Consider the following 12,248-nt stretch of genomic DNA (forward strand, 5'->3'; position numbering starts at 1 on the left):
GCTACTGAAGTTCGCAGATGACACAACAGTGATTGGTCTCATTCGAGACAATGACGAATCCGCATATAGACGAGAGGTCGAACGACTAGCCTTGTGGTGCAACCAAAACAATCTGGAACTGAACACACTCAAAACCGTAGAAATGGTGGTAGACTTTAGGAAAAACCCTTCCATACTTCCACCTCTCACAATACTTGACAACACAGTATCAACAGTAGAAACCTTCAAATTTCTGGGTTCTATCATATCGCAAGATCTCAAATGGACAGCTAACATCAAAAACATCATTAAAAAAGGACAACAAAGAATGTTCTTTCTGCGCCAACTCAGTAAGCTCAAACTGCCCAAGGAGCTGCTGATCCAATTCTACAGAGGAATTATTGAGTCTGTCATTTGCACCTCTATAACTGTCTGGTTCGGTTCTGCAACCCAACAAGAAAAACACAGACTTCAGAGGATAATTAGAACTGCAGAAAAAATAATTGCTACCAACTTGCCTTCCATTGAGGACCTGTATACTGCACGAATCAAGAAGAGGGCCGTGAAAATATTTGCAGATCCCTCGCATCCTGGACATAAACTGTTTCAACTCCTACCCTCAAAACGCTATAGAGCACTGCACACCAGAACAACTAGACACAAGAACAGTTTTTCCCCGAAGGCCATCACTCTGCTAAACAAATAATTCCCTCAACACTGTCAGACTATTTACTGAATCTGCACTACTATTAATCGTTTCATAGTTCCCATCACCAATCTCTTTCCACTTATGACTGTATGACTATAACTTGTTGCTGGCAATCCTTATGATTTATATTGATATATTGATCATCAATTGTGTTGTAAATGTTGTACCTTGATGAACGTATCTTTTCTTTTATGTACACTGAGAGCATATGCACCAAGACAAATTCCTTGTGTGTCCAATCACACTTGGCCAATAAAATTCTATTCTATTCTATTCTATTCTATTCTATTCTATTCTATTCTATTCTATTCTATTCTATCTTATTTCTATTCTATTCTTATTTCTATTCTATTTCTATTCTATTCTATTTCTATTCTATTCTTATTTCTATATTCTATTCTATTTCTATTCTATTCTATTCTTATTTCTATATTCTATTCTATTCTATTCTATTCTATTCTATTCTATTCTATTCTATTCTTATTTCTATTTCTATTCTTATTTCTATTCTTATTTCTATATTCTACTATTTCTATTCTATTCTATTTCTATTCTATTCTATTCTTATTTCTATTTCTATTCTTATTTTTTCCCAAACACCATCACTCTGCTAAACAAATAATTCCCTCAACACTGTCAGACTATTTACTGAATCTGCACTACTATTAATCGTTTCATAGTTCCCATCACCAATCTCTTTCCACTTATGACTGTATGATTATAACTTGTTGCTGGCAATCCTTATGATTTATATTGATATATTGATCATCAATTGTGTTGTAAATGTTGTACCTTGAGGAACGTATCTTTTCTTTTATGTACACTGAGAGCATATGCACCAAGACAAATTCCTTGTGTGTCCAATCACACTTGGCCAATAAAAATTCTATTCTATTCTATTCTATTCTATTCTATGATGAATAATCTCCAGGTTGACAGTAGTAGACCCAGAAGTTCTCCAGAAAGCTAGTTTTATAGCTATACCAGCAGGTTCCTCATACCTTGCTAGAGATGAAACAAAGCATAAGGAAATAATCACACCTGATCGATCTCGCTTTCTCACTATCATATAAATCTTTGTACCACTTTATGTGCAACATTTCCCATGTGACTTTCTCTTACCAGAAACACTATCCTTGGTTGATGTGTCATTGATCATCAGACAAATACAGGTACATGTAGGGAATGTGAACAGTTTGTCTATACGGTAACAATAAATACATAAGTACTTGCACTATTCAAGGAAATATAACTATTAACTTTTTGTTGATAAGCCTAGCTTTCGTCAGCCAACCACACTTTTGAATGGAAGAAATTACATCTAAAGAATGCCAACTTGTATTAACATGTATCTCCCTACAACACTGCATTGATTGCTTCAAGAAGCATAATGTGTGTGTCGGTGTGTACATTCAACTACTACTGTTGAAATATTTTTCTTCAGTACAGTGAATCTGAACTGAAGCCATCTTTTTCTTATGTCACTGATTTTTTTAAAAAGACACATTTGGTATGTTGGTACAGTTAACACTAAAAAGGTTATTATGAAAGTTGTGTGTTGACTAGTGTTCATTTCATCAGAAGCAGGGCATGCTATAATTAGCAGGCAAATTTAAATACCAAATTTCTGAAAAAAAGGTAGCTATCCTTCATTTTTCAGGATGGGGGGGTGGGAAGCAGCTGGCCACCAGAAAATATAACCTGCTGAGCCCATTATTCTCTTAGTGACTCAGCTTATTTGGCAAATGTCTGTTTCTTTTAGAATACTCAACTGGAAACCGTCTACATTTCATATGATTAAAACAAGAGCAAACCAACAGCTGACAAAAGATGCTTGCTGCGGATTTACCTGAGGCAAAACTGCTTGCAAATTATTTGTCCTGATCTGTCATTCCAATATTATTTATTACATTTTATACACTCCCTTGTCTGAAAGAGGAAGTGTTGTAATTTGTAGCTGGGGAGTGAGAGGGATATGTAGGGGAGTTGACTGTCCACGACAGATTGTACGTTTTTCATGTGAAAGAAAAAAAAACATATGAATCTAATTCTATCAGAAATTATTTAAATTTGTATGCCAGACACTCAACTTTAAACATTTCATACTGACATAATGAATATTGATTACTATTTTTTGTGACAATTATATAATAAACTAAATTGAAGATTTTAGTACATATGACAAGCAGGATGTAAATGTGTAAGCAAAAATTAAAAAAAATTAATGTCAATTTCCTGAGTCATCTTTTAGATCAGATTTCTCAAACAAGGCAGAAGTCAATGTGTCTTCTTTAAAAAGCCAAAAGGAGGAAGTCTGTGATTCTATTGCAGTAAAAACTGCAATAGCACATTGACATTCAAAATATGGTTTATAAAACTAGGATCAGTAATTTAATTGGAATAAGATTTTAGCATAAGAGTAGCATTTCGCATACTTTATGGTTATACAATGCCCCAGATATCTCAAAAATAATTGAATGTGCACCCACTAAGCTATTTCATGGTCTGTTCATAGTTACATGCAGGAGTAGATGCATCTTATATTACAATTACCTATTGAGAGGGAATTGGATCTGATGGCATTCAGAGCTTCTTCCAATTCTATGATTTTATGCAGATCTTAGAAATGTCTGTCACCAGCCAGTTAGTGAACTGATAAGCTACACAGTGAGTGTTGTTTCAGCGAACAACTGAAGCACATATCATCATGCACTACAGGTCATCCTAGTGTCACACATCACTGCCACAAAGAACTAAAGTTAACTGCTTCTATATTAAAAATTATGCCTGCCCCCACTTCATATATTTAATTTGTATTACTATTCTAAATTTCAATTGAAACGCTTCAAAGCCTCAACTGATACAGTGAAACCTTTCATAGCATTTGTTGACATTTTGAAACATTTCAACATTATTTTCCATGTAAATCATATTTCAACATACAGATACGGAATTTTTGACCTAGGTATCTATAATGTAGGTACAATGAAAAATGTAAGATTGATACATCTTTTAATGAAGGCATATTTAAGGAATTGAGACATTCTCACAGTGACTTTGTGTTACTTCTGCAACATGCCAGTTTCTGCTACCAGAAAAGATCATGTGGCTACAGTGGGTTGTATTACGTAACTGGAAAGTGACTGTGTGTTTTATTTGAAAGTATTAGATTTTAAAATTACATCTCTTAGATCATTTAGTGGCACTTTAATGGGAACAAAGCTTACTGAAGAACTGAAAAAACGGAAAGCAAACTCACTTTTAAAAAAATAGAGTGATGAGCCCAAATACATTTAGACAGTAAAAGCAGATCAGGGCTAATACTCTTCCCACATTCCTTTTATATTCAAAGTTCCAACTGTAATTTTTTTTCTGTCCAACATGGGCCCTTAGAGGCAACATCATTCCATATCCTGCCCTTCCTGTGAAGTAAATCAAACGCAAACATTCTTACATTATTTTCCAAGAAGCAAACTGCTTCCAACCATGGTCATCCATTTCTGGAATGTCAACTTGGGATAGAAACAGGAAATTTAGCCAGACAAATATACAGATAGAACTTTTAAAACCTAACTTGGTTTCTGTAAAGTAGGCAACAGAATTGATGATAACATATCCAAATCTTTGTTGAAATTGGAAATTATGGCACTATTTCCAAAGAATAATCCGTAAAGTGCATAAAATGATATATTATGTAAAAATGTTATGTCCAGTTGTATTTTATTCTTGTGTGTCTCTGTTGCTCAGAAAAAATAATCCTACCCATGGTGTAGATTTGAGGTTTCCTTCAGAATTTAGTGTGTATGTATTAGTTCATAATAATTTACTAATGGCATTTAAATTTAATTTGTTACCTTCAGATTTCTGAAATCTGAAAGTAACAAATACTTAACAAAATACTCATTTTAAATAATAATTTCCATAATCAAAAGGCATACATAAATTTGATCCCTTGTGAATGTTTATAATATTGAAATATGACTTTCATTCAGCTGTGTGTTCAATAAATCAATGAAAAGATTAGCTACAAGTAGTCATGTTTCTTAACCATGATCAAACAGCCTTCAGAGGAATGCAAGTGGAAAAGTATCATTTCCTCATGAGAGAAGAAAAAAGCGAATGGGAAGAGATGAGTTTGCTTATTTCATGAGCACATGAAGACAGTATGATACATATTGGAAAAAAAATTGTGAAACTATGTATGTGGTGGGCATAGAGAGACACCACAGAGCATGAACAGAAACCTTGACAATGAGCTCACTACAACTAATTTTAGCAGGCCTGAGTTTATGGCTTAAGAAGCTTCTTCAAGCATGGCTGATTATGGTTTAATAAGTAGCACAGAGAACTAGTGTAGCATAGTATAGAATAGTACTTAAGGGACCATGGGACAGGAAATAAATTAGGCAATCCATTCTTTCTATCTGCAATATGGCAATATACCACTGATCAATTTTACAGGGCTGTTATAAGAACGATACATAGTCCTTATATGCGTCACACGCATGATCTTGTAAGCCTCCCAGAATTATTTACAAATGAAATGGGCAGTATATAAATAAATGCACATACATTAATTACATTAAATTATTGAACTATTTTTATTACTAAGCTATAAATATAGAGTAAAAATCCAATGTAGAGACAGTTGTTGTTTTAGTTTATGCTCAGCAAACAAAAACTAGAGAACTTTAAGTAGAATACTTCTTGTGATACCTCTCTATTATAGGAGCTTACCATATTATTTAAGCTCAGCATAGTCCTATGATGTTGATCAGAGGTGTGAAACTCACATCATCATGGTGGTGTCACATGACATAGCGGGATCCCCCCCCTTTGCATGGGCGTGGCCAGTGTGAGACGCATCCAGCCCAGAGGCCGGGAGTTTGGCAGCCCTGATGTAGATTAAGATGAAAGTTTCTTTATCAGTTTCATATCAGATGGACAAACTAGATTCTAGTTTAATGAGTAAAAACAGCTTTTTAAATTATTCAAATATGAAGTTGAAGGGGAGGGAATTTTTTATTTGCAGGTACCAATGTTTAAAGTTTCCTTTTTCAGACAGAATGAAAATGTCTGCACAGATAGGAAAAAAGTTTCATTGATTTTAGCAGGAATGCTCAATCTGAGAACAGCATGTATAAATTATTTTTTCATATCTGAAACCTCTGAGTATGTGATACAATGACAGTTCCAGGATTAATTAATTAGTAAATTAATAACTTCCTTATTTTTCCACAGAGGAAAAACAAGAATATGCCCCCTCCATTCCTACCAATGCTAGAGTCCTCTTGCTGTGAACACCTTTGGTTCCTGTTCCCACAGATAAAACATGTTTCTTCTTGACTTTACATCAACTCTTGATGCAAGTGACCAGGAGCTTTGGCCAACAGCACTATCACAAGACTAATTTAAAGACCAATGAGAAATTGCAAAAGTTAATCCAAGAAAAAAAAAAGACCTATTATGTATCATTTGCTTGTATTCTATTCCACTACTGTAATTCTGCTTCATTTCAGATAACTTTCCCTGGCAGCATTCTAGCAACCTATTACTGGAAAGCTGTCAGTGCTGTGGTCTGCAGCATCATTCTCAAACTCCCTGGGAATTTAGATTGTCATAGTTATTAGGATATGACCTTTCCCTCAGATTTTTTTAAGAACTTTATTTTAAGACCAAGCTAGCATAAAATTTCTCCATTGGGAGTAACTGAGCTTCCTTCACAGATAAGGAAAACAGCAGTGACAAATTCTGGAAAAAGTAATTCCATATATTTCTGCAGTACATCAACACTGAGGTTTTGAAAGATATCTAAAGAATGGATCCCTAGGGATCGAGGGGAAAGTCATATGATGTACTGACAAAAGAAAGCAAAAATGTATGAAGACATTTTTGAACTCTTCTGGTTGTAGGATGGTGACATCAATTTTAATTTTTATTCCAACCATATAATTTTGTCAATATTTTATTAGTAATCTCAAGAGCTTCAATTTCAGTAAAGTAAATTCTCCTTAGGTTCCATCAAAATAAATGGAGTGTTAGGTGTACCTCGTTTCAACAGGATGGGAATATGATTTTCTTTGAAAACAGCCTAAATCTGAAACCCCAATCAAAGCATTAGTCTTAATTATTCCCCACAGCACTAATGGTAATATTATAAATATATTTGTACTGTCCTATCTTATTACTGAATCATAAGACCATAAGGATCTCTTTGAGTCTCTGTCAAACATGACTTAAAAATGACTCCTTTTCTAAGGAGATAACCTAAAGTTTGGTAACAGAAGTTAATTCATAGTAAACTTTAATGTGTTTTAAATAAATAAGGCAAAATTCATATTAAATAATCCCACCTAAATTGAACAAAGAACCTAGGCAATACATGCATAGAATTGGATGTAATTTACCTACAACATTATTCATTATTCATTATTCTTCAGCACTAGTTATTGTGAGGCTTATAGAAGCAAAATGCTGCTAATGCACAAATATTTCTCTAAAGGAAAAATCAATTAATTTAGTTCATTGTACTTAAAGCTAAGCTTTCTATCAGTAGGTAGGTTTGAAAAATGTTTCAGCTGGACCATTTAGTTTCAGCAAGAGGTGCCCAGTGCAGCTGCTAGGAATTTATTTATGGGAGGATAGATTGAACTTTGCAGCATATGAATACATATAGAATTTGATAAAGGTATTTGTGTCCCATTAATTTAGAGATCTGTGATTTGCTGCACTCAACACACCTATAATTGAATTCCTTGGTCATAAAATCACTGGGATCAAACAGGTTCAGATAGCCCTTATCTACCCTTTTTTTTTCTCTTGACTTACTTATGCAACTGTTCTTCTTTTTATAGATTCATTTGTTTTAGTTATAAATTAACTCTAGTACTGACTCTCCCATAGACTAAATACTACAGCATTTTTTTTAATGAAACAGAATCCTGTGTAAAGGAATTCAGGATTTTTTATCTTTAACTTAGGGCAGATTTTAAATGATTTCTAGTACATTAAAATGTACTACTAATACCTACAACTAGTCTCAGATGCGTTTAAATGTTTCCCAAGACATATAGCCCAAATGAATAAAAAAGCATTTTTATTAATGAAATAACAATGCAAAAATAAATCACAGATTTTAGTAGGATTAGTCAGTGCAAAATATACATTGATATTCAGGATGCATTAGTTTTATGTAGAACTGCATCTATGTAGAGTCCTATTCTAGCTAGTAGACCACATCCAAAGTAGATCTTTTTCAATGTGGCCCTTTTATATGTTCATGGGGGTGGTTGGAAATCTACATCTGCCCTAGGCTTGTGCATATACCTCATTGCAGTAGTCCATTTCTCCCCACTCCACACAAGGAAAGCTAGAAGGAGCTCCTGAAGCTGCTATACAACCTGGAAAAAGACATACTGCTTTAACTATTAAAAAAGAGGTGCTTCATATACACTCTCATATATTTTCAAGAATTTCTGCAAACGGAGTTACATAACCGTGTCTTGTCTGTTATTCTAATAAACTAGGCATTCTGAAAAGATATTGGACATGTGGCAGCCAAGACAAAATATTTTACTTCCACTTGATGCTCTTTAAAATGTCAAATATAGGAAGAAGCATATCGGCACCAAAAAATGCAAAGTTGATCTATTCATTAATGAAATCTGACTCTGATTTGGAAAGTCTAACTCGCTGATGTGATTTATAAGACTAGGATCAGTAATTTAAATGTTAATCCAATGTGCAATTGCTATAAACAAAAGGGTTTAGGAAGGGAACAAAAACAAAAGTGTTGATCAAACAAGATCCTTACAGAAATCTGTGGTCAGAGCGCCATGGCCTTATGTATGTATGGTTATGTTAAAAAGGATTTTATAGAGTTTTAAAAGAGTTAAAAAGGGTCAGTTGAAATCATTAGAATTATGAAAAAAGGTCACAGCAGTTGGGATCTGCACTGTATATTGCATGAGTCAAAACAAGGTCTGTGAAAATATTTACAGACCCCTTGCATCCTGGATATAAATTGTTTCAACCTACCCTCAAAACGATGCTATAGAGCATTGCACACCGAAACAACTAGAAACAAGAACATTTTTTCCCCCAAACGCCATAACTTTGCTAAACAAATAATTCTCTCAACACTTTCAAACTATTCACTAAGTCTGCATTACTATTACTATTAGTCTTCTCATCGTTCCTATCACCCATCTCCTCCCACTTATGACTGTATGACTGTAACTTTGTTGCTTGTATCCTTATGATTTATATTGATTGTTTCCTAGTATGATTTGATTGCTTATTTGTACCCTATGACTATCATTAAGTGTTGTACCTTATGATTCTTGACGAATGTATCTTGTATTTTTATGTACACTGAGACAAATTCCTTATGTGTCCAATCACACTTGGCCAATAAAGAATTCTATTCTATTCTATCTTCAAGTCATAATAGATAAAGGGAAACAAGATTAGAGATACAGATTCATGTGTGATGCAGGTAACATGGAGAGAGGTTTTCTCCCTGTCACAATTAAGCAGTTGCAGCAACAGCAGCCCATTTGGTCAGTTTGAAACAGGGCCCTGGACATATTTATATGTCCAGGTCATTAATATCTATTAATGGACGTTTACTACCTTCTGCTGGCCTTCTGTATAGATTGCTGGGAAGTGACTGTGCAAGAGGGATGTCATTCTCCAGGGGCTTCCCAAATCCATCCAAGTTGATACATGACACTAAACTAGAATGTCCTTGATGGATTCAGCACAGTTCCCATATTGCCAGAGGACAGCACAGCAGGGTACTGAAGGAGTGCTGAAGGATAACATTTGGCACAGCAATGCTATTTAGTAACATTTGTGAAGATTTAAGAAATACCCAGACACAGGACAGAAGGAGCAGAATGGGACTTGCAGGTTGATGTCATTTTTTAATTTGTTGAGTAAAAGCACTAACGCTTAACTTCCTTACTGGTTGCATTTGGAGCAGTCACAGTCCAGAGAAGCACATCTAAAAGTATATTTTCTTCACATGCTCCAGCTCCTATCATGGTTATTTGCATACTTTTTTCCAGGAATGGTGTATATGTGTGGGAAATTGCAATACAGAATGTGTATGTCATAATATGGATAGCTAAAACCCTGATCTTTGTTTCTCTCTTGGATATTTTTTCAGCTGTACCTTTTCTAACAATTTCACATTATCTGCAAACGACGCTCCTTTAACCTGCTTGATCCTAAGTCAGAGTCAAGTCTGTTTAGCTCAGTAACGTCTACAATGACTGGCAGCAACTCTTTGAGGTTTCAAATGGGAAACTTTCACACTCTACCTAAAAAGATAAAGGATTAAACAACTTAGACTTTCTGCAAACAAAAGAAGAGGCTCTATCCAATTATCACAATGTTCCTTCAGTCTTGGGAACATTATTAGATATTGTCTGAGGTACGAGTTTTTCACATGGTATCTATAGAACCCCAGGGTTCCATGAGAATTGCATGAGGGCTCCATGAGACTAAAACAGTTCACTTGAATGCAGCCAGGCATCCAAAGAGGTTTTCTAAAGCCAACCTTTCTAGCTTGGCAGACTGTGGTGGAGGCAGCTGGGGGGAAAGAGGAGTTTGAAATTTCAATATACTTTCTAACAATTACATTGTCATCATTTGTGCACAGTTCTATTTTAAGCTCAGTGCCGAACAGGTACACAGTACGTGCACGCGGGCTATCCACACTAATACACGGCTCCTTCCCGTGTGCTGTGCGCGCAACAGCACTATCTGCACATGCGCATGGCTTTCGCACCCCCGTGCGCTGCGTGCAGAACCACACCATCTGCACATGCGTATGGTTTTCGCACGACTCCCTGTGTGCACAATTGCACAATCTGAACATGTGCAAAGTTTTTGCACAAACAATGCACATGCATGAAGGCTATGCATGCACATGCTATGCGCAAGTATTCTCGTGTACATGCACAGGAGAGCTCCAAAGACCAGCTGGGTCTCCTGAATTGCACGCATGTGCACCGGAGGCCCGAACATCAGCTGGGGCACACATGCTGGGGCACAGCTGGGCGCAGCTTGTGTGCTCAGAAAGATGGCTCTGTGTGCCAACTCGGGCACGTATTCCATACGTTCGCCATCACGGCTCTATAAGTATTTTATAGCTCTCTTTCTATAATTATTTTACTCATCAAAACCATAACTCAAGAGTTTATTATTTTTTTGGTTTCACACAAAATGTCTATAAGGGATGTCCATTCAGCAATAAACGTAGATACTGACTTTTCTCTGTTCAAAGAAATCAATTAAGCCACCTTGGCAAGTTCCATCATCTTCGCCAACCATTCCTTCATCTTTGTGCATACCATAATCTCGCTAGAGTTATTAAGTACAAAAACAGATTTCCAAAGTTTTTTTCACAGTTGTTTATCCATCAATCCCAAAAGATCAATACCTGGTTTCAACTAGATATTAGTCATTAAAATCCTCTGAATCAGTGTATGCATTTGAATCCAAAATTATCTAGCTTTTTTACATATCCACCATACATGATAAAATGTCTCTTTTTGTTGTTCACATTTCCAACATAAATTTTATCTTATTTTATAAAAAAAATCTCTAGTGCACATTTCAGTCCTTTCAGCCATATATTTTCCCATTGTTCCATTTGCTTAAGTATTTCTCACAAGTATTTCTTAACAAATTAAGAACAACATTTTACAATAACAAGAAACGGAGCAACAAACAGAAATAAAAATGAATTGTATAAAGAAAAAAAAATTGAGTTTGCAAATAAACCAGGAAAGTGGTTAGCATATCAATTACAAAACGGAAAACAAAATATTGAAATTACAAAATGGATATCTGTATCAATGGACAACATGGCCATATAAAAAACATTTCATTATTCAATGTTATTCCAAAAGGAAGTGACACCTTTATAGAAAATAGATGAATATTTAAAGAAATAAAATTTACTCAGAATTACAGACGACTAGAGACATAATAATAAGGAAAGTTTCTGAAGCCATAAAAAAAGATTAAACCAGGAAAGCTGCCTGGACAGATGGATTAAGAAATATTTTGAGAATGAACTTTTACAACCTTTACAAAATACGATAAACTACAGGGAGGAAATTTGACAGAGAGTTGGACATATATTATACTATTTATCTAAAGAGGGATAAGATTTGACTTTAACAGGAAAGTATAGGCCAATATCATTTTTGAAAAATGACTACAAGTTGTTTACAATTATTCTTTATGATACTGAAAATAATTTTGCAAGAATTTATTCATGAGAATCCATGTAGATTTTTTATCTAAAATACAGTTAAGGGATAATATAAGAAATTTGTGGGGTATTTCAGAATACTTGGAGCATTACAATAAAAGCAAGCTGCACTGATCTCAGATGCAGAGAATGCCTTTCACAGTTGAACTGGGCTTTCTTGTCCAAAATTCTGGAAGAAATGAATTTTTACAGAACTTTATAAAACAGGTAAGACATCTATATTTCACAGAAAACACTAATAATTGTTAGTGGACATCTAACAAAACCCTG

At 34.9% G+C, this 12,248-nt stretch overlaps 1 protein-coding gene across 4 annotated transcripts in view; it reads right to left on the reverse strand.

The window, feature by feature from the left end:
- Nucleotides 1–12,248, reverse strand: part of PPARG (peroxisome proliferator activated receptor gamma) — an 84,319-nt gene that overhangs the window by 56,406 nt on the left and 15,665 nt on the right. The window lies entirely within an intron of this gene.

This window comes from Ahaetulla prasina, chromosome 2 (genome assembly GCF_028640845.1).
Source record: "Ahaetulla prasina isolate Xishuangbanna chromosome 2, ASM2864084v1, whole genome shotgun sequence".
In the NCBI taxonomy this organism is placed as follows: Eukaryota; Metazoa; Chordata; class Lepidosauria; order Squamata; family Colubridae; genus Ahaetulla; species Ahaetulla prasina.